Below are 27,035 nucleotides of genomic sequence, written 5' to 3'. Positions count from 1 at the left end.
CGTTGGCATCTGGCTGCATAGTTATTGGCCCACAGGTTCTGTTTATTACCCTGAATCTTAGGCCGTCCCCCTTCATATCTGTCCAAGCACACCCTCCATGATTAGGATTTTGTCAAGTAAGTGTAAATACACATCTCAAAAACATACTTAAGGGTGAAAAGGCCTCGAATAACTCATGCAAAAGCCTAATGGGGAGGTCAAAATCATATTTATTATAAGAAACCAATAAAGCATTCAAGGTGGAAATCCAAAAAGTGATAGGTCTCAATCCTAAGAAACAAACTCGAAGAAATACAATCCCTCCAAACTCGAAGAAATACAATCCCCCTAGAAGAGGCTGCCCATGAAGGGCCCTGCATGCTAGCCCATATGGCTATCAAAGTGTGAACTGTGTCACTCCAAATACCCGTGAACACTTGTGATGGGTGTATCTGGGTTCCATCCAAGGCCTCTGTGCATCTGGCTCTCCAAATGTGTCAAGAGGAAATGCTAGCCAAAATCTCCCAAGAGGTGTCCACTGAAGCATGCGAAGCTCTGAAGGGAGTAAGTGGTACATCCTAAAGAGAGTAGAGCTCTATCACTTGCCGGTAGATCGAGAGTGCCCAAGAAGAAGGCTCAACCTCATAAAACACCTGGGGCCCAGTAAGGGATAACCAAGCGACCGAGCCCCAAGTCATGAAGAAAGGGGAAGTGTGAAAAATACTGAGTATCCGAGCAACCCCTTTCCAAACAGTCCTCACCTGACTGCAGTCCCAAAGGCAATGTCGCACTGACTCCTCTGCAGAATGACAGCGAGGGCAAGTGGGATCAGCCCCAAATCGTGATCTCCACAGGTTCACTGCAATCCCTCCATGAATAGAAAGCCAAAAGAAAAGAGTGATCTTTCTATTTCTGAGGGATTTCCAGAGCCTCCTCTAGAAATTCCTACGCAAATCTGCGGTGATGAAGAAGCTGTCCCAATGGGGGGCTCTGGAGGGGATCCAACCCCTACTGCTCAGCTGAAATCTCCTGGCATTACCAACCGTGAAACGAAAGAAGGGAATCCCCCTCTCTCGGTGCCCATGATCTATCCACTCCCACTCTCCTAGGTCCCTTTTGAGACAGATGCATTGGAAGAACTGGCTCTAAGGATCAGAGGCAGAGATAATTGGTTCGAGGATGAGTTCCATGTCAATGATGCCATTCTTCATTATTCCGGTCTAGGAGGACATACACAATGCTAGGATCAATTATTTCTACATTGATTATGGGGCCTTAGATAGAGGAGGTTAAACTTCAGCTTATTAGGTACCACCACATCTAAGCACCCACCTGTATTGATCTTTTCTTCAACATCTTAATCATGCTCTGATACAAGAAAGGCAGGGCATCTCTTCTTGCCTGCTAGACGATTGCAGCTGCTCCCTCCTGCCATAGCCTTCTCCCCCCTCATTCCAACCTCCCTCCCCCTGTTTCTTTCTTCGCCTCGCCTTGCCCTTGTTTCTCCAACCCCCCCCCCCGCCCCTTTTCTGGCCTGGCACTGTTTTCTGCAGCGCAATTGCCTCCTGCCAGCATTCCTTTGGATAAGTGGAGATGCAGCACGATTTTACCTGGGCCGGGAGCTCTACACTGGCCGCATTTGTTTGTGACCAGGCTTTGGAGCTTCTTGCAGGCATCTTGGACCAGCTGCCCACTCGCTCCCTTCTCAACATGAGGAGGAACTGCTTGACTCTGAGTTTGCAGATGGCACAGCCTTGTATGTTGAGGGCACCATAGCGAGTTTGGAGAGAGTCGGGGGAGCCCTGGCTATCTACTGCGAGGCCTCGGGTGCGCAGATCAACTGGACAAAGTCTATAGGTTTCTTCACGGGCCATGAGGAGACACAGGAGATCCGTGAGTGGGGGAGTGATTTTGACTTCAGATGGATACCGTGGGGCCAGACAGCGAGATACCTTGGTTGCCAGGTTGGTATTGATATTACAGCAGAGCAGCAGCTCGCCTTGGTCCTTGAGAGTGTTTGCGCAAGCTTCTCTACTAGAGCTCGGCCAAGCTCTCCCTAGCAGGGCGTGCCTTAGTGGCAAACCAGGTCCTTCTCGCCACGGCCTGGTATATCGCCTCCTGCTGGTGCTTTCACAGAGGATGGATTGGGCACCTCCAACGGTTGGTTCGAAACTTCCTTTGGAGAGGATCGGACGACACGTGGAATACTAGAGCCTGGGTTGCTTGGCAAACGGTGATCATGCCAAAGGCACTTTGAGGCTTGGGTATCATAGATCCAGAGATGCAGGGCAGAGCCCTTCGCAGCAAGTTGGTTGTTCGCGGCCTCACTCCAGGTGCAAAGCCTTGGAAGCTCCTCTTATACAAAGAGGGCTTCTCAAGAACACCCCATGCACCGGAGGACAGTGACAGCCTTCACACAGGTGGATCTTCTTAGAGGCTCCCGTTACAGGGAAGGGTTCCCCTTTGATGCAGAGCCTTCACAAGGTCTGGCAGAGACTAGTAGGGGGTCTCATTCATGCTCTGCCCAGATGCAGAGAGGAGTTTGAGCATCAACCCCTTATGTGGCATGCAAAGACCTGAGATCAGGAGGCGCGTATGCTTGGACAGCGGACGCACATTGGTAGGGCACAGTGGGACAGTGGCCCAGCCGGGTCTTTTGGTAGATGGAGCAGATTACCCATGGAGTCAGAGGCGAGGCGAGGCACCGTAGCGCATTTGCGAGGGGCAGGGCAGCGGATGAGAGAGATCGACCTAGCCATCCTTGAGTCCTGGTGGGAGGGACTTCACGGTTGGACAGCATTTGGCTGGGGTAGTTTTCTTGGACTGGTGTCCCTTTGAGGATGATGATGCAGCGAGGCAGCATGCACCCCGGCTTCTACTGTGTAGGACCTGGAGGCCTACTTCACCCGCTCACTGAGAGGGACCCTGAGATGGATGGGAGTCTTGATGGGATTCATTGGCAAATGATCAGAGTGGTGGGATGTTTGGGAAAGGAGTGGCACATTGACCCTCCTAGTATTTCAGAGCAGGATGCCCCCAAATGGCACCTCTGGCTATGGGGGGGTAGACCCTTGAGGGAGGTCCAGTGGGATCAGGGAGAGTGGTTCTGGCCCTCCAGGGGTGGCCTTGCCAAGCAGATGGATGAGATGCCCTTCTTTTCCTATACCACACGGATTGGAAAGAGGCTTCAAATGGACTCTTCGAGTTGGACCTCCTCGAGGGAGTGGCATTGGGTGACCCAAAGAGTGCCCCAGGATGTCCGTTTTAGGTTTTGGACACGGTTATGGTCCAGTTTGCGGCCTAGGAAGATATCTTACTTCTTGGTTGGAGCAGATGGGAGTTGGGCAGTGCCATTGTTGCTCTGGTGGTTTCTTGGAGACGATTCTGCATTGCCTTTGGAGCTGTCGTAGAGCAGTGAGGATCTGGATGGATTGGAGCCCTCAAGATCATGACCCGCATGCAGAGTCTTCAGAGGGATTACACCTGGGGGATGGTGGCCTAATTGACGGAGGGAGGACACGCGTTTCAGATCGATGAGATCTCCCCAACCTACCGGATACAAGGTCAGAGCATACAGAGGATAGCGCTCTATGAGGCAGTCCCTCCTGATAGCCTAGCTCCCCTGTCTCCTCCGGAGGACAACGTTTGGGAGGTGGTAGCCAGTATCACTGCATGGAACATTTGGGTGGCTCGTTGTCGTCTCGGGATGGGTGAGCATCAGGTTCCACCCGCGGCTACCATGGTCGCCATCTGGCAGGATATCATCTATACTCTACGCTCCACCTGGGAGCATGGGACTCCAGGCTCTAGAGCGACTATTGAGCTGCATGCTCAATTCTACAAGGCTTGGCTTGCAGGAGTCTTCTACATCTTCACTCTGCGAGGGATTTGCTGGTTGTATAGTCCCCCCACTAGGCTGTTAGCCCCAGTACCAGAGGTTCCCTAGGCAGTGAGTTGAGTTTCTCTGGAACAGGCCGGTTTTTCTTTCAGCCTTTTCCTGGTTTTTTCCATACTCGGTACCTTCGGGGCTGCTGTTTTGTATGAAGCCTTTCAAGCATTAATAGAAGGTTCCTTTCTTTAAGAGAGAGAGAGAGAAAGAAAGAAAGAAAGAAAGAAAGTGTATTATTGTCCACTAAAGGCCAAAATGGGCCCATGGGACATCAAGAACTCTGCGTACAAGATAGCACAAAATCAACGTGCCACAAAGAAGAGGCATCGTCGAATATCATCTAAGTGCTACGCAATACAATGCAAGTGAAAGTACATAATGTCAAATCCGAGCCTAAATACAAAGTAAGCTAGATGCAAGGAAACCGCCCCTGGGTGCAAAATGGAGGGATGAGTACAATATGTCAATGCAAAGATACAAGTCCATTTATCACGGAGTCTGAGAACCAAAATAATACTGGAAATCCTGTCCATCGACTCTGCCTCCTGCTATGAGAGTACAAATCTGAGCAAAAGTGAGGTGAGCGGCTGGTGGGGCGAGATCTCCATGAGTAAGTCTCCTCCGAAAAGCTGCCATCATCCTGGATCGTCTGGAGATGAAGCAGCGAGTACGTCCCCTATGTAACAAGATCCTGCGGCGTCTACAAACCATCTCATATGTACATCCACAGGGTGGAGGCATGTGTCCTGTGTGAGCTCTGACCTCCTCGTGCTCCTCCTGATACCTGTCATCTGGTATAGCGTGTGTCTGAGCTCTATCGGGCTGGGCTCTATCACACTCCGGTCTGTGCTGATGGTCTCTGAGGTAGTGTCGTCGAAGCATAGTGGCCTCCCTGACATAAAGAGCTAGGCAATGCTGATCCTCATAATCCATCACTCGTGAGAGAGGTCCAAAGCCATCCGTGAAGAGACAGTGGAATCTCCCTCTGATCTCATAATATAGCGGGCATCTGCAAATGAAGTGCTCCTCTGACTCCACCTCTCCCATGGTACAACAAGGGCAGATCCTGGTCTCTCGGCCTGGACGCCGTCCATCCTCCATGCGTCGCATCCTACCAGCCTCTATCTCGAGCTGATGCGAAGAGACTCTAAGCTGGCCAAGGGCAATCCTCAGTGAGTGGGACATGTGGATACCTGTGTAGCCTGGTGGAATGACAAATCCATCCTCTGAGATCCGAAGGAAGTGGTCACGATATGTGGCCATCTTCGTCGGAAGCTGCGTGGGATAAATCCAAGCGGTACGTATGAAGCTGCAACAAGTCTGCTCTCGTGACCTGACTAAGCTCGTGGCGAGTCAACTCGAGATGAGGGGCATCTATGCTGTATCGGAAGGGAGGCAGTCTATCCATGTCTAGTCCAAGAGATGTGAGCCACCTAGTGAGTCTGAAGTACCAGCAGTATCGGGCCCCAGATCGTGCCAACTCCATAGAAGATGCAAGTGCTAACCATGGCAACCGAGCTCTGCCTGCTGCTGAGTCTCCAAACTCCCTAACCCTGTGCAAATACATGACCGACTAAAACGCTGCATCCAATGCAAGGGGAGTAGCTCCAAACTCTGCTAGCATGATCTCGTGCGGAACTGTAGCCTTGGCCCTAATGAGCCGAGAGAACATGATGATCTGTAACCTCTCTACTCGTCTCCAATCTGCAGCGCCAAGGTCTCCTGCCCAGAAAGGAGCTGCATACATCGCAGCTAGTCTCACCAATGTGTCAAATAGCAGGGATTTCGTATCGGGATGCTGAAAGTGGGACTGAAAACACTGACGCTCAAGATGAGCCAACGAAGCATACCCTTTACTAATCCTATCTCGTGCTGCATATGTCATGGTAAAGATCGGTCCCCTGAAAACTGCCCCCAAATAAGTGTACTCTCTAACAAGCTCAATGGGTTGTCCGTCATAAGTGAAGCAAAACTCATCCGTGCTGTAGATACGATCAGAGGTGTTGAAAACCATAACCTTGGTCTTGCCAAGGTTTACGGTCAATCCCCTGTCCTGGCAAAACCTGTGGAGTGCCTCAATATGTGCCTGGAGGCCCTGAGCAGTAGAGGAAATGAGAACCACATTGTCCGCATACAAGAGGATAGGAATGGAGGATCCTGAGAGAGTAGAGCCCACACCGCCTGTCATCTGTACGAACATCTCTAGCTCATCAATATATAGTCCAAAGAGAGTAGGAGAGAGCGGGCAACCCTGCTTCACCCCAATCGTGCTGCATACCTCCTCTGAGAGCCCCTCACGTGTCCGAACCCGACCAGTGACCCTCTCATACAAAGCCATGATAGCCCACTGTGTTTCTCCACTGAAGCCCATCTCGTGAATCCTCTGAAACAATCTGAATCGCGGAACTGTATCAAATGCCTTCCTGAAGTCCACGAAGCAACAATAAAGCCGTTGCCTTCGTGACTTCGCCTCCTCTACTAGTGCCCTGAGTGTGAGAATGTGGTCAAGCGTCGAATGATCCCTGCGAAATCCAGCCTGCCCTCTGGCTCTGAGTCCTGTCGTCTCGGCATGGTCATTTATACGGCTTTCCAAAATTGATGCATAGATCTTGGCCATAACGTGGCCAATCATGATGGTCTTGTAATTCGACGGCTCCATAGGGTCCCCCGACTTGTGGATAGGTACTATGGTATTGCCTAACCAGGACTGTGGTAGGCCTGTACAAACAGACTCATTGAAGAGACGGGAGAGAACAAAAGCTAAGGTATCAATCCCATGGATTACATACTCCGCTTGCAATCCATCATGATCCTTAGCTCTCCCGTTCTTCAATCGGTGGACTGCTGCACGGACACTCTCCGGTGTGAAGAGACTAGATGAAGCTGGCCTAGGGGAGTGGGATAAATCGATATCTGGCTGATCTGGAACATCGTATAGAGCTGAAGTATATGCAGACCAGACACGTGGATCTGTGAGGGGGCTCTGAGACTTCGAGCGGAGGAATTTTCTCCAGAATTCCTTGGAGTCACAGCTGAAAAGCAAGCTTCTCAGCTCCTCCTCATTCCGGGCTAGAAATTGGCGTTTTTTGCGCCTAACCAACCACTTGTAGTCTCTCTTGGTTTCGGCAAGGAGGGGAGACTTCTCCTTGGTCTCAAGGTTAAGTTTCCTGCGGAGTTCCTTACACTCCTCGTCATACCAACCGTTGCAAGGAACAAGACCAACCGGTGGGGGACTAGACGAATGACATGTGGCAGGGAACGACATGTGAGCGGCAGAAACGAGTGAAGTATGTACAAGTTTCCACCGGTCCCGCATGGATGGTAGAGCATCTAATAGATGAGGACGGAGTAGGCGGCTGAGGTTCTGGCTATATACATCATCGAACTGGTGGTCGAAATGAACCTCATAGTAGGGTTGGCGGTCGTGATAACGAGGGGGAGGTGGGTCATGGGAGACATGAGTCAAAGTAAAGTGGATGAGTGCATGGTCGGCAGAGGGCATGAAGGGGCTAACAGTAAGGCTATGGATGGAAGGGACTAGAGTCGGGGGACCTATGATGTAGTCGATCACGCTAGTACCACGCCCAGAAGCAGAAGAGAATGTAGGCATGGAAGACTGTGGCCACCTGGACAAGCCGTTATAAATGACCATACTGTGCGAGGTGAGGAGCTCCAGTACCTGACGTCCCTGATCTGTGGGCTGTACTGTGCAGTCTGATGAAGTCCGACAGAGGCTATCATCGTGAAATGCTGGGAGTATGACAGGATCCTCCATGAAGTCATAAGTGAGGGCCTGTCTGTCTGAGGTCCTCGCGTTGAAGTCTCCTAAAAGGATGACTTCTCCGCGACGTGAAAAATCTGCAATGTCCGCTGAGAGATCCTCAAATATGGACTGGCCTGGTCCAGTAGAAGAATAGATCGACTGCGCCGGGGGGAAGTAGCAAACTGCAATAAAAAGATCTCGCTGAGGGGCCCTGCGGCAGATGCGTACCCACAAGAAGCGGGCATGTGAATCTGCTCTCTCCACTGTGATGATCCGATCGAGATGCTCTCTGTACAAAATGGCCACTCCTCCAGATCCTCTCACTCCAAATGTCCGGGCGTGCTGTCTGAAGGCAGATCTCCATGTATACCCTGTCACTCGTGGCAAAGGTCTCTCTGGACTCTCGTGTGTCTCCGTGAAAAAGATGATATCTCTCCCAAAGAATGCCCCCCGTAGATTGCCTGGTTGTGCTGTAAAAGAACCATTGCAGTTCCATACAGCGATGCGTAGACTATCTGACGGGTGGTGTGAGAGAGAGAGAGAGAGAGAGAGAGAGAGAGAGAGAGAGAGAGAGAAAGAAAGAAAGAAAGAAAGTGTATTATTGTCCACTAAAGGCCAAAATGGGCCCATGGGACATCAAGAACTCTGCGTACAAGATAGCAAAAAATCAACGTGCCACAAAGAAGAGGCATCGTCGAATATCATCTAAGTGCTACGCAATACAATGCAAGTGAAAGTACATAATGTCAAATCTGAGCCTAAATACAAAGTAAACTAGATGCAAGGAAACCGCCCCTGGGTGCAAAATGGGGGGATGAGTACAATATGCCAATGCAAAGATACAAGTCCAGGTGTCACGGAGTCTGAGAACCAAAATAATACTGGAAATCCTGTCCATCGACTGTGCCTCCTGCTATGAGAGTACAAATCTGAGCAAAGGTGAGGTGAGCGGCTGGTGGGGCGAGATCTCCATGAGTAAGTCTCCTCCGAAAAGCAACCATCATCCTGGATCTGAAGCGGCGAGTACGTCCCCTATGTAACAAGATCCTGCGGCATCTACAAACCATCTCATATGTACATCCACAGGGTGGAGGCATGTGTCCTGTGTGAGCTCTGACCTCCTCGTGCTCCTCCTGGTCTCTATCCTGTGGTATAGCGTGTGCCTGAGCTCTATCAGGCTGGGCTCTATCACGCTCCGGTCTGTGCTGATGGTCTCTGAGGTAGTCTCGTCGAAGCATAGTGGCCTCCCTGACATAAAGAGCTAGGCAATGCTGATCCTCGTAGTCCATCACTCGTGAGAGAGGTCCAAAGCCATCCGTGAAGAGACAGTGGAATCTACCTCTGAGCTCATAATATAGCGGGCATCTGCAAATGAAGTGCTCCTCTGACTCCACCTCTCCCATGGTGCAACAAGGGCAGATCTTGGTCTCTCGGCCTGGTCGCCGTCCATCCTCCATGCGTCGCATCCTACCAGCCTCTATCTCGAGCTGATGCGAAGAGACTCTAAGCTGGCCAAGGGCAATCCTCAGTGAGTGGGACATGTGGATACCTGTATAGCCTGGTGGAATGACAAATCCATCCTCTGAGATCCGAAGGAAGTGGTGAAGCTGCGTGGGATAAATCCAAGTGCGATCTGTATGAAGCTGCAGCAAGTCTGCTCTCGTGACCTGGCTAAGCTTGTGGCGAGTCAACTCGAGATGAGGGGCATCTATGCTGTATCGGAAGGGAGGCAGTCTATCCATGTCTAGTCCAAGAGATGTGAGCCACCTAGTGAGTCTGAAGTACCAGTAGTATCGGGCCCCAAATCGTGCCAACTCCATAGAAGATGCAAGTGCTAACCATGGCAACCGAGCTCTGCCTGCTGCGCTGAGTCTCCAAACTCCCTAACCCTGTGCAAATACATGACCGACTGAAACGCTGCATCCAATGCAAGGGGAGTAGCTCCAAACTCTGCTAGCATGATCTCGTGCGGAACTGTAGCCTTGGCCCTAATGAGCCGAGAGAACATGATGATCTGTAACCTCTCTACTCGTCTCCAATCTGTAGCGCCGAGGTCTCCTGCCCAGAAAGGAGCTGTATACATCGCAGCTGGTCTCACCAATGTATCAAAAAGCAAGGATTTCGTATCGGGATGCTGAAAGTGGCACTGAAAACACTGACGCTCAAGATGAGCCAACGAAGCATACCCTTTACTAATCCTATCTCGTGCTGCATATGTCATGGTGAAAACCGGTCCCCTGAAAACTGCCCCCAAATAAGTGTACTCTCTAACAAGCTCAATGGGCTGTCCGTCATAAGTGAAGCAAAACTCATCCGTGCTGTAAATACGATCAGAGGTGTTGAAAACCATAACCTTGGTCTTGCCAAGGTTTACGGTCAACCCCCTGTCCTGGCAAAACCTGTGGAGTGCCTCAATATGTGCCTGGAGGCCCTGAGCAGTAGAGGAAATGAGAACCACATCGTCCGCATACAGGAGGATAGGAATGGAGGATCCTGAGAGAGTAGAGCCCACACCACCTGTCATCTGTACAAACATCTCTAGCTCATCAATATATAATCCAAAGAGAGTAGGAGAGAGCGGACAACCTTGCTTCACCCCAATCGTGCTGCATACCTCCTCTGAGAGCCCCTCACGTGTCTGAACCCGACCAGTAACCCTCTCATACAAAGCCATGATAGCCCACTGTATCTCTCCACTGAAGCCCATCTGGCGAATCCTCTGAATTAATCTAAATCGCGGAACTGTGTCAAATGCCTTCTTGAAGTCCACGAAGCAACAATAAAGCCGTTGCCTTCGTGACTTCGCCTCCTCTACCAGTGCCCTGAGTGTGAGGATGTGGTCAAGTGTCGAATGATTCCTGCGAAATCCAGCCTGCCCTCTGGCTCTGAGTCCTGTCGTCTCGGCATGGTCATTTATACGGCTTTCCAAAACTGATGCATAGATCTTGGCCATAACGTGGCCAATCATGATGGTCCTGTAATTCGACGGCTCCATAGGGTCCCCCGACTTGTGGATAGGTACTATGGTATTGCCTAACCAGGACTGTGGTAGGCCTGTACAAACAGACTCATTGAAGAGACGGGAAAGAACAAAATCTAAGGCATCAATCCCATGGATTACATACTCCGCTTGCAATCCATCATGATCCTTAGCTCTCTCGTTCTTCAATCGGTGGACTGCTGCACGGACACTCTCTGGTGTGAAGAGACTAGATGAAGCTGGCCTAGGGGAATGGGATAAATCGATGGCTGGCTGATCTGGAACATCGTATAGAGCTGAAGTGTATGCAAACCAGACACGTGGATCTGTGAGGGGGCTCTGAGACTTCGAGCGGAGGAATTTTCTCCAGAATTCCTTGGAGTCACAGCTGAAAAGCTAGCTTCTCAGCTCCTCCTCATTCCGGGCTAGAAATTGGCGTTTCTTGCGCCTAACCAACCACTTGTAGTCTCTCTTGGTTTCGGCAAGGAGGGGAGACTTCTCCTTGGTCTCAAGGTGAAGTTTCCTGCGGAGTTCCTTACACTCCTCGTCATACCAACCGTTGCAAGGAACAAGACCAACCGGTGGGGGACTAGACGAATGACATGTGGCTGGGAACGACATGTGAGCGGCAGAAACGAGTGAAGTATGTACAAGTTCCCACCGGTCGTGCGTGGATGGTAGAGCATCTAATAGATGAGGACGGAGTAGGCGGCTGAGGTTCTGGCTATATACATCATCGAACTGGTGGTCGAAATGAACCTCATAATAGGGTTGGCGGTCATGATAACGAGGGGGGGGTGGGTCATGGGAGACATGAGTCAAAGTAAAGTGGATGAGTGCATGGTCGGCAGAGGGCATGAAGGGGCTAACAGTAAGGCTATGGATGGAAGGGACTAGAGTCGGGGGACCTATGATGTAGTCGATCACGCTAGTACCATGCCCAGAAGCAGAAGAGAATGTAGGCATGGAAGACTGTGGCCACCTGGACAAGCCGTTATAAATGACCATACTGTGCGAGGTGAGGAGCTCCAGTAACTGACGTCCTTGATCTGTGGGCTGTACTGTGCAGTCTGATGAAGTCCGACAGAGGCTATCATCGTGAAATGCTGGGAGTATGACCGGATACTCCATGAAGTCATAAGTGAGGGCCTGTCTGTCTGAGGTCCTCGCGTTGAAGTCTCCTAAAAGGATGACTTCTCCGCGGTGTGAAAAATCTGCAATGTCCGCTGAGAGATCCTCAAATATGGACTGGCCTGGTCCAGTGGAAGAATAGATCGACTGCGCCGGGGGGAAGTAGCAAACTGCAATAAAAAGATCTCGCTGAGGGGCCCTGCGGCGGATGCGTACCCACAAGAATCGGGCATGTGAATCCGCTCTCTCCACTGTGATGATCCGATCGAGATGCTCTCTGTACAAAATGGCCACTCCTCCAGATCCTCTCACTCCAAATGTCCGAGTGTGCTGCCTGAAGGCAGATCTCCATGTATACCCTGTCACTCGTGGCAAAGGTCTCTCTGGACTCTCGTGTGTCTCCGTGAAAAAGATGATATCTCTCCCAAAGAATGCCCCCCGTAGATTGCATGGCTGTGCTGTAAAAGAACCATTGCAGTTCCATACAGCGATGCGTAGACTATCTGACGGGTGGTGTGTCCCATGGGCCCTGTCCCGTCAAGCGGTCGCAGCAGGAGGTGGAGGTGGGGCTATATCTGCTGGTCTGCCATCTCTAAGCACTGTGGGAGCACGCCTCAAGGTGCTTGTGATGAGTCTGCCATCCCTGATCACTGCCCACTTGCCCTGAGCTCGGGCTGCATCTCTCTGAGGCATGAGCGCCTTGTGCTTCTCAACCTGTATCTGAGTCAGATCCTCGTCCATGGAAATCTGTGGGTGGTCTCTGAGTGTCCCTCTCCTCCTGAGGGCAGCTAGACGTGCCTGGGCATCTCTGAATCTGATAATGAGGGGCTGCTCTCTAGTACGATCCCTCCCGACTCTATATGATCCTACTATGCCATGATCCTGTACTCCCAGTGTCTGAGAGACAAAGGTCACAGCCTGTGTCATCGTGGACTCTGTCGCCGAGGGCAAGATACCACGAATGCGAATGTTGAGGGCCTTTGTGGCCCTCTGCTGTGACTCGGCCAATGTAGCTGATACAGTCGATCTCTGAGGCTGTGATGGCTGACGGCGGATGACATCCACCCACTCTGTGGCTCTCTGGACCTCTGTCTGAAGGGAGGTCAAACGCTCCTCAACCGCTGCTACTGCTGTAGTGGGAGATGTGTCTATGTGCTGAACGCGAGTCTCGATCTGCTGCACTCGCTCTGTGTGTCCATGAATCTCTCCAGCAAGAGTCCTATGAGTTGCCTGTAAGACCTGAAGATCTGTCCTAATAGACAAGATCTCCCGATCCTGCTGTGTCACTCGATCAGCAAGAGATGCAACCTGAGCTGTAAGTAGAGCAATGGTCTCGTCCTTCTTGTGAAGCATCTGAAGGGCAGCTCGGAGGTGGGTCTCAAAGTGCTGAAGCTCTGGTAGGATGTGGCGGCAAGGACAAACAGTGCAAGGCATGGAAGGAGAAAGAAAGGGAGAAAGGGGGGAAACCGGTAAGGTGGGTAGCGGGGATGAAGGAGAAGGCTGGAAAGGGGGAGAGAAAGCGGGTACCGGGGATGGAGAGGAGGGGATGGGTAAAGTCTGTAGAGAGGATGAGGAGGAGGGAGCCTCTGGCAAAGTAGGTAAAATAGGCAACAAAGGGGAAGAGGTGACAGAGGGCTGTGACAGGGAGAGCAAAAACGGTGGAGAAGGGGTAGGAGAAGAAGGAACCTGAGAGGGGAGGGGTGAAAAAAACTGCGGGTACAAAGTAGCTATGGGCGGAAGATGAGATAATGGAGCTGAAACCGGTGTACCTGCGACTGGGAGTGCGGCAAGTGCGGGCACTGCGCTGGGCGGAAGATGAGATAGTGGAGCTGAAACCGGTGTACCTGCGACTGGGAGTGCGGCAAGTGCGGGCACTGCGCTGTCCTTTGAAGAAGATGCAAGTCCTCTTCTACTATAGTGCAGCATATTGGTCGTGGCGGCCATTGATGTTGCTGCTGTTGCTGCTTCTGTAACATGCTCGACGGTGTCGGCCATGTTTAATTACGGGAAACCGGCAACATTGAAAAGCGGGAGATGGCGAGCGCTGCCAATGCGCGATGAGAGAGAGAGAGAGACAGAGAGATAGAGAGACAGAGAGAAGAGAGATTTTAAAATTAAAAAGAAAAAATGGGGTTTTTTAAAATTATATTTATTTATTTTTTTTTTTAAAAGGGGGGGTTGGGGCTGCGCACCACCAAAAAAAAAAAGAAAAGAAGGGGGGGGGGGGTCGGGGCTGCAAGTGCGAGGGGGGGTGAGCGAGTGGTGAGCGGGGGGGCTGAGCGGAGGGGTGAGCGGAGCGGAGGGGTGAGCGAGGGGCTGAGCGGGGGGACTGAGCGAGGGGCTGTGGGGGTTGAGCAGAGGGGTGAGAGGAGGGGCGCGAGGGGGTGAGCAGGGGGGTTGACCGAGGGGGTGAGCGGGAGGGTTGAGGGAGGGGGGTGAGCGGGGGGGCTGCGGGGGCTGAGCGGAGGGGTGAGAGGAGGGGTGCGAGGGCTGAGCGGAGGGGTGAAGAGGGGGGTTCCAAGGGGTGAGCGGGGGGGCAGCGGAGGGGTGAGAGGAGGGGTGCAAGGGGTGAGCGAGTGGTGAGCGGGGGCTGCGAGTGCGAGGGGCTGAGCGGAGGGGTGAGCGAGGGGTGAGCGAGGGGTGAGCGGAGGGGCTGAGCGGAGGGGTGAGCGGGGGTGAGCGGAATCACAGAGAGAGAGAGAGAGAGAGAGAGAGAGAGAGAGAGAGAGAGAGAGAGAGAGAGAGAGAAGAAAGAAAGAAAGTGTATTATTGTCCACTAAAGGCCAAAATGGGCCCATGGGACATCAAGAACTCTGCGTACAAGATAGCACAAAATCAACGTGCCACAAAGAAGAGGCATCGTCGAATATCATCTAAGTGCTACGCAATACAATGCAAGTGAAAGTACATACTGTCAAATCCGAGCCTAAATACAAAGTAAGCTAGATGCAAGGAAACCGCCCCTGGGTGCAAAATGGGGGGATGAGTACAATATGTCAATGCAAAGATACAAGTCCATGTATCACGGAGTCTGAGAACCAAAATAATACTGGAAATCCTGTCCATCGACTCTGCCTCCTGCTATGAGAGTACAAATCTGAGCAAAAGTGAGGTGAGCGGCTGGTGGGGCGAGATCTCCATGAGTAAGTCTCCTCCGAAAAGCTGCCATCATCCTGGATCGTCTGGAGATGAAGCGGCGAGTACGTCCCCTATGTAACAAGATCCTGCGGCGTCTACAAACCATCTCATATGTACATCCACAGGGTGGAGGCATGTGTCCTGTGTGAGCTCTGACCTCCTCGTGCTCCTCCTGATACCTGTCATCTGGTATAGCGTGTGTCTGAGCTCTATCGGGCTGGGCTCTATCACGCTCCGGTCTGTGCTGATGGTCTCTGAGGTAGTGTCGTCGACGAAGCATAGTGGCCTCCCTGACATAAAGAGCTAGGCAATGCTGATCCTCATAATCCATCACTCGTGAGAGAGGTCCAAAGCCATCCGTGAAGAGACAGTGGAATCTCCCTCTGATCTCATAATATAGCGGGCATTTGCAATGAAGTGCTCCTCTGACTCCACCTCTCCCATGGTGCAACAAGGGCAGATCCTGGTCTCTCGGCCTGGACGCCGTCCATCCTCCATGCGTCGCATCCTACCAGCCTCTATCTCGAGCTGATGCGAAGAGACTCTAAGCTGGCCAAGGGCAATCCTCAGTGAGTGGGACATGTGGATACCTGTGTAGCCTGGTGGAATGACAAATCCATCCTCTGAGATCCGAAGGAAGTGGTCACGATATGTGGCCATCTTCGTCGGAAGCTGCGTGGGATAAATCCAAGTGCGGTACGTATGAAGCTGCAGCAAGTCTGCTCTCGTGACCTGACTAAGCTCGTGGCGAGTCAACTCGAGATGAGGGGCATCTATGCTGTATCGGAAGGGAGGCAGTCTATCCATGTCTAGTCCAAGAGATGTGAGCCACCTAGTGAGTCTGAAGTACCAGCAGTATCGGGCCCCAGATCGTGCCAACTCCATAGAAGATGCAAGTGCTAACCATGGCAACCGAGCTCTGCCTGCTGCTGAGTCTCCAAACTCCCTAACCCTGTGCAAATACATGACCGACTGAAACGCTGCATCCAATGCAAGGGGAGTAGCTCCAAACTCTGCTAGCATGATCTCGTGCGGAACTGTAGCCTTGGCCCTAATGAGCCGAGAGAACATGATGATCTGTAACCTCTCTACTCGTCTCCAATCTGCAGCGCCAAGGTCTCCTGCCCAGAAAGGAGCTGCATACATCGCAGCTGGTCTCACCAATGTGTCAAATAGCAGGGATTTCGTATCGGGATGCTGAAAGTGGGACTGAAAACACTGACGCTCAAGATGAGCCAACGAAGCATACCCTTTACTAATCCTATCTCGTGCTGCATATGTCATGGTAAAGATCGGTCCCCTGAAAACTGCCCCCAAATAAGTGTACTCTCTAACAAGCTCAATGGGCTGTCCGTCATAAGTGAAGCAAAACTCATCCGTGCTGTAGATACGATCAGAGGTGTTGAAAACCATAACCTTGGTCTTGCCAAGGTTTACGGTCAATCCCCTGTCCTGGCAAAACCTGTGGAGTGCCTCAATATGTGCCTGGAGGCCCTGAGCAGTAGAGAAAATGAGAACCACATCGTCCGCATACAGGAGGATAGGAATGGAGGATCCTGAGAGAGTAGAGCCCACACCGCCTGTCATCTGTACGAACATCTCTAGCTCATCAATATATAGTCCAAAGAGAGTAGGAGAGAGCGGGCAACCCTGCTTCACCCCAATCGTGCTGCATACCTCCTCTGAGAGCCCCTCACGTGTCCGAACCCGACCAGTGACCCTCTCATACAAAGCCATGATAGCCCACTGTGTTTCTCCACTGAAGCCCATCTCGCGAATCCTCTGAAACAATCTGAATCGCGGAACTGTATCAAATGCCTTCCTGAAGTCCACGAAGCAACAATAAAGCCGTTGCCTTTGTGACTTCGCCTCCTCTACTAGTGCCCTGAGTGTGAGAATGTGGTCAAGCGTCGAATGATCCCTGCGAAATCCAGCCTGCCCTCTGGCTCTGAGTCCTATCGTCTCGGCATGGTCATTTATACGGCTTTCCAAAACTAATGCATAGATCTTGGCCATAACGTGGCCAATCATGATGGTCCTGTAATTCGACGGCTCCATAGGGTCCCCCGACTTGTGGATAGGTACTATGGTATTGCCTAACCAGGACTGTGGTAGGCCTGTACAAACAAACTCATTGAAGAGACGGGAGAGAACAAAAGCTAAGGTATCAATCCCATGGATTACATACTCCGCTTGCAATCCATCATGATCCTTAGCTCTCCCGTTCTTCAATCGGTGGACTGCTGCACGGACACTCTCTGGTGTGAAGAGACTAGATGAAGCTGGCCTAGGGGAGTGGGATAAATCGATATCTGGCTGATCTGGAACATCATATAGAGCTGAAGTATATGCAGACGAGACACGTGGATTTGTGAGGGGGCTCTGAGACTTCGAGCGGAGGAATTTTCTCCAGAATTCCTTGGAGTCACAGCTGAAAAGCAAGCTTCTCAGCTCCTCCTCATTCCGGGCTAGAAATTGGCGTTTCTTGCGCCTAACCAACCACTTGTAGTCTCTCTTGGTTTCGACAAGGAGGGGAGACTTCTCCTTTGTCTCAAGGTTAAGTTTCCTGCGGAGTTCCTTACACTCCTCGTCATACCAACCGTTGCAAGGAACAAGACCAACCGGTGGGGGAATAGACGAATGACATGTGGCAGGGAACGACATGTGAGCGGCAGAAACGAGTGAAGTATGTACAAGTTCCCACCGGTCCCGCGTGGATGGTAGAGCATCTAATAGATGAGGACGGAGTAGGCGGCTGAGGTTCTGGCTATATACATCATCGAACTGGTGGTCGAAATGAACCTCATAGTAGGGTTGGCGGTCGTGATAACGAGTGGGAGGTGGGTCATGGCAGACATGAGTCAAAGTAAAGTGGATGAGTGCATGGTCGGCAGAGGGCATGAAGGGGCTAACAGTAAGGCTATGGATGGAAGGGACTAGAGTCGGGGGACCTATGATGTAGTCGATCACGCTAGTACCACGCCCAGAAGCAGAAGAGAATGTAGGCATGGAAGACTGTGGCCACCTTGACAAGCCGTTATAAATGACCATACTGTGCGAGGTGAGGAGCTCCAATAGCTGACGTCCCTGATCTGTGGGCTGTACTGTGCAGTTTGATGAAGTCCGACAGAGGCTATCATCGTGAAATGCTGGGAGTATGACCGGATCCTCCATGAAGTCATAAGTGTGGGCCTGTCTGTCTGAGGTCCTCGCGTTGAAGTCTCCTAAAAGGATGACTTCTCCGCGACGTGAAAAATCTGCAATGTCCGCTGAGAGATCCTCAAATATGGACTGGCTTGGTCCAGTGGAAGAATAGATCGACTGCGCCGGGGGGAAGTAGCAAACTGCAATAAAAAGATCTCGCTGAGGGGCCCTGCGGCAGATGCGTACCCACAAGAATCGAGCATGTGAATCTGCTCTCTCCACTGTGATGATCCGATCGAGATGCTCTCTGTACAAAATGGCCACTCCTCCAGATCCTCTCACTCCAAATGTCCGGGCGTGCTGCCTGAAGGCAGATCTCCATGTATACCCTGTCACTCGTGGCAAAGGTCTCTCTGGACTCTCGTGTGTCTCCGTGAAAAAGATGATATCTCTCCCAAAGAATGCCCCCCGTAGATTGCCTGGTTGTGCTGTAAAAGAACCATTGCAATTCCATACAGCGATGCGTAGACTATCTGACGGGTGGTGTGTCCCATGGGCCCTGTCCCGTCAAGCGGACGGGGCAGGAGGTGGAGGTGGAGGTGGGGCTGTATCTGCTGGTCTGCCATCTCTAAGCACTGTGGGAGCACGCCTCAAGGTGCCTGTGATGAGTCTGCCATCCCTAATCACTGCCCACTTGCCCTGAGCTCGGGCTGCATCTCTCTGAGGCATGAGCGCCTTGCGCTCCTCAACCTGTATCTGAGTCAGATCCTCGTCCATGGAAATCTGTGGGTGGTCTCTGAGTGTCCCTCTCCTCCTGAGGGCAGCTAGACGTGCCTGGGCATCTCTGAATCTGATAATGAGGGGCTGCTCTCTAGTAGGATCCCTCCCGACTCTATATGCTCCTACTATGCCATGATCCTGTACTCCCATGAGCCTGTGTCATCGTGGACTCTGTCGCCGAGGGCAAGATACCACGAATGCGAATGTTGAGGGCCTTTGTGGCCCTCTGCTGTGACTCGACCAATGTAGCTGATACAGTAGATCTCTGAGGCTGTGATGGCTGACGGCGGACGACATCCACCCACTCTGTGGCTCTCTGGACCTCTGTCTGAAGGGAGGTCAAACGCTCCTCAACCGCTGCTACTGCTGTAGTGGGAGATGTATCCATGTGCTGAACGCGAGTCTCGATCTGCTGCACTCGCTCTGTGTGTCCATGAATCTCTCCAGCAAGAGTCCTATGGGTCGCCTGTAAGACCTGAAGATCTGTCCTAATAGATAAGACCTCCCGATCCTGCTGTGTCACTTGATTAGCAAGAGATGCAACCTGAGCCGTAAGTAGAGAAATGGTCTCGTCCTTCCTGTGAAGCATCTGAAGTGCAGCTCGGAGATGGGTCTCAAAGTGCTGAAGCTCTGGCAGGATGTGGCGGCAAGGACAAACAGTGCAAGGCATGGAAGGAGAAAGAGAGGGAGACAGGGGGGAAACCGGTAAGGTGGGTAGCGGGGATGAAGGAGAAGGCTGGAAAGGGGGAGAGAAAACGGGTACCGGGGAAGGAGAGGAGGGGATGGGTAAAGTCTGTAGAGAGGATGAGGAGGAGGTAACCTCTGGCAAAGTAGGTAAAATAGGCAACAAAGGGGAAGAGGTGATAGAGGGCTGTGAGAGGGAGAGAAAAAAGGGTGGAGAAGGGGTAGGAGAAGAAGGAACCTGAGAGGGGAGGGGTGAAAAAAACTGCGGGTACAAAGTAGCTATGGGCGGAAGATGAGATAATGGAGCTGAAACCGGTGAACCTGCGACTGGGAGTGCGGGCACTGCGCTGGACGGAAGATGAGACAATGGAGCTGAAACCAGTGTACCTGCGACTCGGAGTGCGGCAAGTGCGGGCAGTGCGCTGTCCTTTGTAGAAGATGCGAGTCCTCTTCTACTATAGTGCAGCATCTCGGTCGTGGCGGCCATTGATGTTGCTGCTGTTGCTGCTTCTGTAACATGCTTGACGGTGTCGGCCATTTTTAATTACGGGAAGCCGGCAACATTGAAAAGCGGGAGATGGCGAGCGCTGCCAATGCGCGATGAGAGAGAGAGAGAGAGAGAGAGAGAGAGAGAGATTTTAAAATTAATGGGGCTGCTCCCAAAAGTGGGGATTTTAAAAAAAAAAAAAAAAAAAAAAGGGGGGGTTGGGGCTGCGCCCCAAAAAAAAAAAAAAAAAAAAAAAAAGGGAGGGGGGGGGTCGGGGCTGCAAGTGCGAGGGGGTGAGCGGGGGGGGGGGGGGGGGGGGGGGCGGGGGGACTGAGCGGAGGGGTGAGCGGGGGGGCTGAGCGGAGGGGTGAGCGAGGGGGGGGGGGGCTGAGCGGGGGGGCTGAGCGAGGGGCTGTGAGGGCTGTGGGGGCTGAGCGGGGGGGGGGTGAGCGGGGGGGGGGGGGGGGGCGGGGGGTGAGCGGAGGGTTGAGCGGAGGGGTGAGCTGGGGGGCTGAGCGGGGGGGTTGAGCGGAGGGGTGAGCGGAGGGGGGGGCGGGGGACTGAGCGGAGGGGGGGCGGGCTGTGAGGGCTGTGGGGACTGAGCGGAGGGGGGGAGAGGAGGAGAGGGAAGGGGGGAGGGAGGTGCGAGCAGCAGCGCAGAGGGGGGTGCAGGAGCAGCAGCGGGGGGAGCAACGCAGGCAGCAACGCCGGGGGGGAAACGCAAGCAGCAGCAGGTGGGGGGCAGCACAGCAGCAGCCGCCGGGGGGGTAGTGCAGCAGCAGCAGAGAGAGAGAGAAAGAAAGAAAGAAAGAAAGTGTATTATTGTCCACTAGAGGCCAAAATGGGCCCATGGGACATCAAGAACTCTGCATACAAGATAGCACAAAATCAACGTGCCCCAAAGAAGAGGCATCGTCGAATATCATCTAAGTGCTACGCAATATAATGCAAGTGAAAGTACATAATGTCAAATCTGAGCCTAAATACAGAGTAAACTAGATGCAAGGAAACCGCCCCCGGGTGCAAAATGGGGGGGATGAGCACAATATGCCAATGCAAAGATACAAGTCCAGGTGTCACGGAGTCTGAGAACCAAAATAATACTAGAAATCCTGTCCATCGACTCTGCCTCCTGCTATGAGAGTACAAATCTGGGCAAAGGTGAGGTGAGCGGCTGGTGGGGCGAGATCTCCATGAGTAAGTCTCCTCCGAAATGCTGCCATCATCCTGGATCGTCTGGAGATGAAGCGGCGAGAGAGAGAGAGAGAGAGAGAGAGAGAGAGAGAGAAAGAAAGAAAGAAAGAAATTTTATTAAAGGTCCACGGAAGGCCATACATGGCCTATGGGACACAAAATCATCCGAAAGGAAAATACATCATCAACGATGCGCCAACTAGGTGGCCTCATCGTAATACCGCTAAGATGCCAAAAATGGCTACAAAAATCCTGGATACAAAATGAAATGAAATAGAGTACCAAAAGAGAGAGAGAGGGAGAGTCGTATTAACGTCTGCGGGAGGTCTCACGAGCCTATGGGACAAAATGCAAAATGTCAAAATGACTTACAACATTTGGATAAACTAGACAGTCGAGGAGTGCACATGGCATCTCTGCTCAAAGTTATTATAGCACACATCTAAATTCTTGTCCTATCATAAAATGGCCTTCATTACATCAGTTTTAAGACTGTGTGTATTTGAGTTTAGATTTGAAATCTCTAATTAGTGCCAATCCATCTCGGTACACTGGCCATTTCTAATTAATGCCATTCCATCTCGGTAGGCCTTTACTCCCCTCTCTCTGCTGGAGGTAATGATGGGGGATCTTCTCCATGGTTGCTCTTTTGAAGATGAACCAGCGTTGAATGCCTCCCAACCATGATTGTGCCGAAAAGGAGAGGGGCATAGAAATCTTGGGGCACAGCAACATCAAGAGGGTTGTTGCGCACCTGCCTCCCTTCCACTCCAGCATGTAGATCTTGAAAGCAGAGGGATGCTCCTGTCCTCTTAGTCTGTCTGCATCAACAACGAAAAAATGGGGAGGCTTGCTCCTCCCTACACAGGCCAACCCCTCATGCCGTGAGGAGTTCAAGCGGTAGCCCATCATTTGGCATCCAAAGACGATCCAGAGGGATGTATGCTTGGATGGCGGTCACATATTGGCTGGGCATAGTGGGATAGTGACCTAGTGAGGTCCTTTGGAATTTAGAGATGGCTCCTGCTGGAGATAGAGGACAAGGTCTAGGCACTCTCGAATCTGAGGGGGACAAGCACATGGATGGTAGAGATTGGCGCAGCAATCCCTCACTCTTGGTGGGAGGGATCGAGCACCATGTGGATCCCTCATCATTGGTCTAGATAGTCCTCGAGGCTAGGAGTGCCTCTCAAGATTCAGTTTCTTCAAGAGTCACGGGGTTAGTACCATTGCAGATTCCACAGAGTGGGATTGGGGGCCCTCTTGTAGGCCTAGAATGAGAGGGAGAGTTGGGATGAGGAGGGTCTTGGATGGGTTAGTATGGTAGAGGATCAAGATTGTGGGCCGCTTGGGCAAGGTTTGGACTATTGACCTAGACACACTCCTATCAAATCAAGAGGGAGTACAGTGGCACATTTGGCTATGGGAGGGATGCCCTCTTCATGACATAAGTGGGACCTGAGCAAGTGGTTCCGGCCTGCTCGTGTAGGAAACATGGAGGAGGTGCCCTTCTCATATACAACCCGCATCGACTACCTAGCTTGAGGCAACACCATAGACCCCCTCGAGGGAGCATCATTGGGTTGAGCAGGAGGTCCCTTGGAGGTTATCTCTTGCTTCTGTTCATGTCTCCGGACCAGCCTGAGGCCAATGAAGATCTCATACTTCTTGATGGTGACTCATGGGGTCCTTTGGTTGGAGATGATGCGGGTGGATGGGAGCTGCCATCCTTGCATAGACAGAGTGCTAGAGACGATACCCCACTACCTCTAGGGATGCACAATAGCGCAGAGGATTTGGTCACCAGCTTTGAGAATTGCGGCTAACACATAGTGGATTTGGGGAGAATTCACATGGGGATGGTTGCGTGGCTTACAAAGGGGGGCCATGCCATCTCGATTGACCCAATCTCTCCAGCTTACTAGATCCAAGGCCAACATGTGGTTAGGATTGAGGCATGTGATGTGGAGCCTCCCTCCCAAGTGCACCATTTGCCTTTGCCAGAGAATAGTGTTTGGGAGAGGGTGTCGAGCATCACTACTTGGAACATATGGGCTGCCTGCTACAATCTAGTGATGGGAGGACATCCGATTTCCCCAGTTGCCACTCTTGTTGCCATCTAGTAGGATATTAATTACACGCTCTGCGCCATCTGGGAGCATGGTACTCCGGGTTCTGGAGCGACCACCGAAAAGGTGAAAGCATTCTTGCAAGGCATGGCCTACAGTATCTTTTATGTCCTTACTACGAAAGGTAATCGCTGGATGTATAGCCCACCACCTTGGTTGTTAGCCCCTATTCCGAAGATTCCCTAGGCTGTGAGCTGGGTTCTTTGGAAACAGGCTGGTTTCTTTCTGACAACCAAATTGTGTTCTTCTCCATGGTCAGCACCTTTCAACCTTGCTGATTTGTATGGTCATTTTTCAACCCATTAATAGACGTTCCTTTTCTCTAGAAAAAAAGACCACCTACCTATTTTCCGATTTGGTAGAGGCTTGGTATGAACGGCTTCATCTCCCATATTCTAGATACCCGACTTCTTACTTATGGACAAGGAGCAAAGCAAGTTATGGATAAGATTTCAGAGGCAGAAATGGCTCCCATGCCCTCTCTGCAATACTAAGCTTACTAGTGACCACTACCATCAAGCAAGTATTGCTAGAAGACAGGCAATTCTTATACAAGAGAGAGAAATAAAACATAAATTGTTTGCTCTTGCTAGAGAGAAAGAGAAGCACCCTAAGATCGTCAAATCCATAAGAGGCTTTCCTTAGCTTGGTAAGCGCAAAAGTAGCTTCTAGATTACTATACGATGCTTCTAGAGGCCTTCCTTAGCTTGACAAGAGCAGCAATAGCTTCTAGATCAAAGATTAGATTATTGATACAATGCTTGAGAGGCCTTCTTTACTCAGATTAGATCAAAGATTAGATTATTGATATCATGCTTGAGAGACCTTCTAAATGTTGGGAGATGCAAACTCTAAGTTTGGCCTAGTGCATGGTTGAGGCAAGGAGGGTTGGTAGACCAACTCCACGTGGAGCATGCATGGCAGGGCTGCATGGCGTTTAGAGGGCGTGGTCTTATGCTGTGATCACGGATTCATTTGGCACAATCGTCTCAGATGTAGCTGCTCACATTTCGCCCTAGAAGCAGATCGTGACAAGCGTGGCGTCTTCTCCAGACCATCTTTTTATCTTCCATGGCTCGGTGCCTTAGTCATTGTATGGTTGTAGTTGAGTGTGTGTGTATCCTTATATGATGCTTGCCATAAGGGTGATATGGATGCTTCTTGCATAGAGCTTTTCTTTTTATGTTTCTGATCTTTGGGATACTCTCCATTTCGGAGACCTCCCATCATGTAAATTTATGAGCATATAAATATATTGCACTGGATATTACCAAAAAAATGTGTGTGTGTGTGTGTGTGTGTGTGAAGCTCCAGCCATGGCGACGATTCCAGCCCTCAGCCGGCCCTGTTGGTGATCCCGACCTGCCCCTACTGCTGCCTACGGTCCGGTTCATCCTCCTAAGCTTGCTCGCTGCTACCAGCCACCTTTCTAGAGCTCCATCTGGTCTCTTTTCCACTTCTTTTCAGCCTCCTCAGCTCCCCGTTTGTGTGTGTGTGTTTTTTGCAGCTCCCCGCTTGTGTGTGTGTGAGCGAGTCAGGTGGTGTGTGTGTGGATACGTTCCCCGCCTTCATTTGCCTTTTGATCTTTTTCCCTCGCCGGCCTTTTTCCAGCCTGTCTACTGCGCTTACTGCCCCGCCTATTGCCTTCCTTTACCCGCTACCTTTGCCTATCTCTTGGCTCTTCTACACTATGGTACTGCTGCTCTTTTTTTCCTTCTTGTCTTGTCGTATTTCAATCATGGCTTCAGGTTTGGATGTTTGTACATATGCTCGAAAAGAAAGACCCACAGATGCTAAGCGCCGCCTATCAGAGCCTGCATCACAAGATGATGAACTTACTATGGAAGCTCAGTACGTGTTTGACACCCTTAAGGATGACTTTCAGCAATCACGACAGGAATGGGGCAAACCGGTTCCAGAGGTCACGTACAAATTGAAATTGCCGTCCCTCGTGAATCCTCTCAGGAAGTTGTCTCAAACTGCGGTTATAATTTTCTTTCCAGGAAGAATCCCAACAGCCAGTGATGTCGCGCAGTGGATTAAGTCCATCCTTGGAGGATGCTTTGTAGAGGGAGTGTATTTTGCTTCCAGAGGCTTTTATGAGGTGCATTTATCAGATGCTTCGTGCAAGCAGAGGCTTCTTGAGTTCTCTCCCCTGTTTTACGGGAAGCAGATGGTACATGCTATGCCCTAGTCCCCAAACAAGTATTATCAAAGTCTTATACGACACCATTGTCATGTATGGGTTGAGGTTGTTAACTTCCCGGACTATATGCGTGAAGAGTTGCCTGGCCTGGTTGCTTCTTTGGAACAGGTCATTTGTCCTCCACGCCCCATGGGAAACCGTAACAGGTTCTGCATTCTCTGGGACACTGATACACCTACCCCTCCTTCTATTGCAGTGGAAGTTGAGGGAGTGCAATTGGGAAAAAAGTATTTTGAATTGAAGTGGGGCGTGTTTGCAGGAGCTTGTTTTGCCTGCCACAAGTTTGGGCATTTATCCTCTGAATGCCCAATGGTTCTGCATCAGCCTCCTCCCAATGCCTTGCCGCCCCAGACACGGGAAAAGAATGAGAATTTGCAAGCTAAGACAGCAAATAGAAATGGAGCAAAGAATGCCAAACCAATCAATCAGGTGCAGTCACTTGCTGGAAAAGGAAAAGATAAAGGAAAAGAGAAGATGAAGGAATCTGCGGAGATTGATCAGGATGGTTTTCAGCAACCTAAGAAGGTGGTTGTATTGAAGCAACACCCCCTTCAATCTCGTCAATGGGATGCTTCTTCTCCCTCACCAGGACAGCCTTCTACTTCAGCTCCTGTCCTTCAAAATTGGGTGGGGATATTGAAGAAGGGCATCCCCATATGTGATTCAGAAGAAGGGGAAAATGCTATGTCTTTCATGGGTCATGAAGGAATCCAGCCCATGCAGGTAGAGGCTTTGCCTCTCTGATGTCTTGTTTTATTCTGATACTTTGCTGTATATACCTCTTTCATGCCTCAAACACTTAAGTGCTTTACATACAATGTACAGAGCGTCTGCAATGTCTCAAAGTGGAGGCTTTTATGGAATTATGTACATAAAATGCAGCCAGATATTGTTTGTTTGCAAGAGCATAATCAACACTCCATGGTTGGTCATCATGGTTATTTTGGCGGTTATGATATATATTATGCTGGTAACACTACCTACTCAGGTGTATGCATACTGGTTAGACATGAGCTGGAGCCTCAATTAGCCTTCAATGACAGCAGTGGCAGATGGATGGTCATACAATGTAATGTCAATGGTGATATTCTTGAGTTTGCATCAGTCTATGCTTCCTAGACCTCTGCCATGAGGGCTTCATTATGGGATTCTTTATGCAGATATCCATGGAGATCCAATGCATTCATCTGTGGAGATTTTAATAATTCCCCTTTGCCAAGAGATAACACCACTTCAAGATCTCATATGCTATCATTGGAAAGGCAGAAATGGGATAGCATGCTTCTTTCTGTGCAGGCTGAAGATTTATGGCTGCTTCTCCAAGGGTCAGTGCCTGGATATACTTTTCATCATAATGCACTTACTACATACTGGGCAAGGCTTGACAGATGGTATTTGTTTTACTCACAACAATTTGCAGATTTTAGCCCTCATCTCCTTATAGATTTCTCATTGGGCTTGTCAGATCATGCCCCATTGTGGATGAATTTGCAGCTTGGCATGCCTCTGGATGATTTGCCACCCCTTTCCA

At 51.0% G+C, this 27,035-nt stretch overlaps 1 protein-coding gene across 1 annotated transcript in view; it reads left to right on the top strand.

Annotated features, from left to right (window-relative positions):
• The window catches only part of LOC147900632 (dynein-1-alpha heavy chain, flagellar inner arm I1 complex-like), a 714,561-nt gene that overhangs the window by 18,015 nt on the left and 669,511 nt on the right, over nt 1-27,035 (top strand). The gene's annotated exons all lie outside the window — the stretch shown is intronic.

This window comes from Dipteris shenzhenensis, chromosome 6 (assembly GCF_047967505.1).
Source record: "Dipteris shenzhenensis isolate YYH24624 ecotype China chromosome 6, Dip_SZ_1.0, whole genome shotgun sequence".
Classification (NCBI taxonomy): Eukaryota; Viridiplantae; Streptophyta; class Polypodiopsida; order Gleicheniales; family Dipteridaceae; genus Dipteris; species Dipteris shenzhenensis.
Note: the sequence above shows the minus strand (reverse complement) of the source record. Positions and strands in the feature narration are given on the sequence as shown.